Consider the following 5,078-nt stretch of genomic DNA (forward strand, 5'->3'; position numbering starts at 1 on the left):
CACCCTTTCAAAGTTTTTCTAGTTTGGATATGATATAGAATTTTACCTCAAAAATTGTTATTGCACAGCCACATATAATTTTGGGAAGACTCGTAAGCCAAAAGGTTTCTGTCATATGATGATTCCAAATAAATCTTGCTACCCACTGTAACACTACTGAGATGAAACACAGAAAAATACAAGCACTACAAAATAGTTAATGTCTGATGTAGAGTTCCCAAACCACACCAGTCTGCCTGATCTTCACAAACATCACTGATGTGACATGAGCAGCACAGAAACAGATCGTTGTATACAGTGACAACCCTTAGGCCTCAGGATGTTAAAAGTTCTATAGTTTTCCATTGTCTTCCTTTCCCCTTAGTGACACGTCTGCCCTATCTCAGTCAAGAAATCATCTTCTAAATCCGCATCTAAACAGACATTCCTCTGCTCCACAATTTGCACAGGCAACACGGAGAAAAAAGGGGTTTTTCGCAGAGTGTGATCTTTTGGCAGCTCTGGATGAGTTGTGGGGAGAGAATCCTTCTCTTTCCTAGATACCAGTGACAAGCAGTCTGCAGTGGAGCTGCTTTCCAAACAGCTGAATGTTTGTGTACATTCAGTGGTAGACCTATTTCTGTTTTCTCACTTTTTTCTCCTTGGCAAAGGCTGTTTGGTTCAAGTTGGCTGCCAGAATGCAGGAGCGCTTTTGATTCCTGAGTATGTTCTACCTCAGTGCTGGCTTCCTGCAGTTCATCTTTGTCCACTTCTTCATGCATCAGGCACAGATTTGTATTAAACTCACATTGAACTTCACAAGCTACAATATTAGTAGGTTTCTTTGGATTCTGAGATACACTAATGTCTTTAAAATCCTTTCCACTGCTGTCTTCAGTTACACTTTGGACTTTGGCTTCTGGATTGTCAGGTAAACTTTCAATCTGTCCATGTTTAATTTCCAATATATTTTTTTTTCTAAGTTGATTGCACTACTGGTTAATTGGTTAATTATTTCTGCATCACTGTATGTTTGAATTCATAATGCTTCAGTGAAGACAAGTCTTCATCCTTGGATTCATATTCTTTGTGAGATATGAATGAAAGCACCTCTGGCATAACCTCTGCCAAACTATCTGTGCTTGTTTCCATACAGATTATCTCTTTTTCAGACATCTCTACTGGTGTTGCAGATTGGCTGTAACTTGCACTGGCAGCAACAGCTAAAGGGTGACATCGATATGTTGTCTCCTGTGAGGAAAAATCTGTCTCTGTTGTTATGCCTTCTGCAGATATTTGGTCATAATCCGTTTCTTGCATTGTTTCCAAATTACTCTCCCCAGACCTGAGGAGACATTCTGTAACAGTTGATTCTGCTCCATGTCCAGCCAGTGTCTGAAACTCATAGCTGCTTACTAGAGAGCAGTTCTTATTTGCTAAGTCACTGAGAAAGAAACCCTCATCAGGTGTTGGTATTTTTTTGTATTGGCAAAAGCTGCCCATGGTTTCCAAATTGGATGTGTTTTACTGCAGATGTCTGTGTTGAGGTCATATTATGAGCAAGTCCCATAGAAGATTCAGCAGTAGATGCACTGACAGATGCACTTCCCCTGCCTGAATCTGTCACACTTGATTGTGCCATCAAGTTATTATAGTCATTGTCAAGCTCATCTTTTGAAAAAGTTCGCATTTAAGTCTATGACAGTGAAAAAATACTGTTTGATCATTCTGTTTAATACTCAGCCTTAAGCTACATGTGCAGTTCAGAAGGATATAGAAGGCCAGATTCCAGCTTGCAGCCAGTTCCTTAGATGTGATCTACATCATCTCCTCGTGTTTTTAGTTCTTTTATCTATGAAATTTCGGTAAGAGAACAAAATTCACAACATAAGCAGCACAAAGGAAAACAAATAACTAGTTGTAAGAACATGTAACTCCATAATTGTGGAACAACAGCACAGAACAGGTAAAACCCACACCCGTTATATTAAAATCCTAAATCACTCACAGGTTTTAATTAATTTCCCGAATGTAAAGCTAACTAAATCTAGCTTTGAGATCGTTATATTGGGAGGCAAACTAGAAAAATTTTACTAAATTCAACCTGACTCTAGTAACTCAGCTTTATTGCAATCTCTACTGATTTCCTGACAGATTATCATGTGGTCTCCAGACATTTCTGCTTTATAAATCAAATGGGCATAAAAAGTTCTAATTCACGCATCAATAGTTTTGGAAAAGTGTAATTTAGCAATCTGCTTTTTTATTGGTATAAAGTAAACACACACATTTTGCATCTTGTTAGGTTATTTTAAAAATAATCTGAAATTCATGTAGTATAACTGTTGACATAACATCAGTGCCAAGAGAGATAAGTCAAACTTCACAGCATAGTGTGTGCCTGAGTAGTGTTTTTAGAAAAGCAATTAGGCTGTATGCTATATCAGCAGTTATAAAACATTGAAAAACGTATAATACGTTTTGTTTGACCAAACTGCTCTGTACATACTGTACGAATCCACGACAGAAGATATATATTAAAATCTGAAAAAAAATGTACTTGCTGCTATGTTATAAATAGAATATTAACAATTGCTTAAACAGTACATGAAATGCAACTCAAAGTTGCAACTCTGTCATAAACACAGAAGAAAAAAAAAAGGAAAAAATAATGAATTCACTAAACTTGACCAAGGAAAAGAAATAATATCAGACAGGAATGTAAATTAACATCCAAATGTTAAAATCAGCTGAGTAAACCTTTTTAAATACAATTCTAAAGATGTGATTTCCACTGTCACAATAACTTCTCAGTTTATAACAGGAAGATAGAGAGATGTTTTACCTAAGAATCAAGGAAATCCTCAGCCTGCCAGCTTTCCATTTATCTTATTTGCAGATTTGTAGTTTTTGGTGTATAAGTTCTACTCTCTCCCTAGTTCTGAGAAACTGCTGGAGGTGGTTTGAGTCCCACCCAGTTGCTAAGCAACAAATGATCTCTATTGTGTGAACCTTATGTCTCCTCCTGCTAAGACTGAACACGAAATTTGGGCAGAAGTTCTTTACAGGGGTAAAATGTGACTAAAACCAAGGCAACTCACTAAAGCTTTTATATAAAGATTCATTCTCTGGGAAACTCTTAAAATTTCTTGCATGCTAACTTTTAGTAAAACACAATCTTTTAGTTTTAAGTTATCCACAAGTGAGTAGAAGGACTAAAGAGAGAGAGATTCTGCTTTCTGTTCTCAGTTACCGACATGCCTGGATTCTGCGGGGCAACTCCCCCGCAAGCCAGTCACCGCCGAGCTGCTGTTCCCCGGGCTGCTCCGTGCGCCGTGCAGCTCCCGGGGATGCCCGCAGAAGTCTGGCTGGCTCTGCAGAAGTAGCTGTCGGCGTTGCCTCTGTCGCTGAGGTGCCTCTGCCGCCGAGGTGCCCCTGCCGCCTTTTGCCGTGGCTGCCAGCGCCGCCTCCCCCACGGCCGAGCCGGCGCAGCGGCAGCCCCAGCGCGCAGCCCCCAGCCCTGGAGCGCGGCCCCAGCGCCCGCACGCCGGACTCTGGCAGCTGTTTGAGTAATCCTAAAGGGAATTTTTATGCTGTTATGTGTACCCGAGACACTCTAACGGGAGGAAATTCTCCCGGACTCTCACCTCTGGCTTTTAACAGTTACTAACAAACGTATGGCCGCTTCTCCACACACACACAAGCACGGTACCGTTAACAATACAGTGAGCTCACAACAACGTTGGACACACAACACTAACACGAGAGTTAACAAAAATACGGAAAGGCAGTTCTCTAGCCTGCCTCTCCTGTCAACGAGAAGTGGCACTTTTTCGGTGTTGCTCGTTGTGCTAATATAGCATCTTCTAATGCAAGGCACAATAGCTGCTACTTTCTTTCATATGTACCGTACCTGGTTCTGCTTTTTATTTTTTTTTTTTCCGAAAACAGCGTCTGTTGCCATGGCAGCGATCCACAGTGGCTTTCTTCCGGGTTGCATGGTGGCTTCAGGCGCCAGCGATGCAGCGCCATCTAGGGACGCGGAGGCTCCCAGCAGTGTCGGTCCAGTTGACACATGCGCAGTAGCAGGCACAGTGAGGAGCGACAGTGCCCACTGCGCAGCCGCAAGAGAGAGCGGTGCCGCGGGCTCGGCTCCAGCTTCATTCTCTGCCGCTAGTGATGTTCCTGCAGCCCCTACACATCCTGCTGCTACATGCACGGCGCTAAACGGAGGTGATCCCGCTGCTCCTAAGGGTCCTAGCATTCGCAACTTCCACGTGGGGAGCCAGATGCTGAGCAGTCCCGAAAGCCCTCGTTTTCTAGACAGGAGCTCAACTCCAACAGATCACAGCACAGACCTAAAGTGCCTTTGACCCCGAGCGGACAGAACCCCGTTCTTCTTGTCCGCACTTGTCTTCCCATGGAATGGAGAGCCGAAAAAAACCTCTCCAGGGCAGGGCCAGAACTGACAGGTTTACGGCAGAGGCGCAGAAATTGCCCTGTCATTGCCTCCGGGATGATATGCTTGCTCCAGGATCCTTCCCTCAGGGAGCTTTTGTCGGATTGTTTGGTCAATTTTAGGTCAATTTCTATGGCTTTCAGCAATGTCAGCTTCCAGTGGTGAGAAGTCATGAGAGTAGTCCCCAGAATCAGGTGATGCCCCTTGGTAACAAGACTTTGTGTTTAAGTGGCAAATGTTTTTATTCACCTCCTGGCTTCTGCAGAAGTCTCCTGTTTTTCAAGACTCCTAGACTCCTAGAGCAGTTGGTGTTGGAAGGAAGGGACCTGAAAGCTCATCTGCTTCCAACCACCCCTCTGCCACGGGCAGGGACACCTTCCGCTAGACCAGCTTGCTCCAAGCCGCGTCCAACCTGGCCCTGAACACTTGCAGGGATGGGGCAGCCACAGCTTCTCTGGACAACCTGTGCCAGGGCCCCACCACTCTCCCCGGGAAGGCTTTCTTTCCCATATGCCATCTAAGCCTGCCCTCTGCCAGCGCCAAGCCATTGCCCCTTGGTCTGTCGCTCCAGTCCCTTGGAAACAGTCTCTCTTAGCCAAAGCCTTCTTGGTCCTCCCTGTTGTGTTGCAAAATTTGCAAG

General features: G+C 43.9%; 1 long non-coding RNA gene across 1 annotated transcript; it reads right to left on the minus strand.

Moving 5' to 3' along the window:
* Positions 1-1,692: 1,692 nt before the first annotated feature.
* On the minus strand, positions 1,693-4,077 carry LOC135404405 (uncharacterized). The gene is made up of 2 exons (XR_010425663.1): positions 2,825-4,077; positions 1,693-1,831 (listed from the first exon to the last, which is right to left on the minus strand). It is a non-coding gene; the product is annotated as an uncharacterized LOC135404405 (long non-coding RNA).
* Between the last annotated feature and the right edge of the window lie 1,001 nt (positions 4,078-5,078).

Source organism: Pseudopipra pipra, chromosome W (assembly GCF_036250125.1).
Source record: "Pseudopipra pipra isolate bDixPip1 chromosome W, bDixPip1.hap1, whole genome shotgun sequence".
Classification (NCBI taxonomy): Eukaryota; Metazoa; Chordata; class Aves; order Passeriformes; family Pipridae; genus Pseudopipra; species Pseudopipra pipra.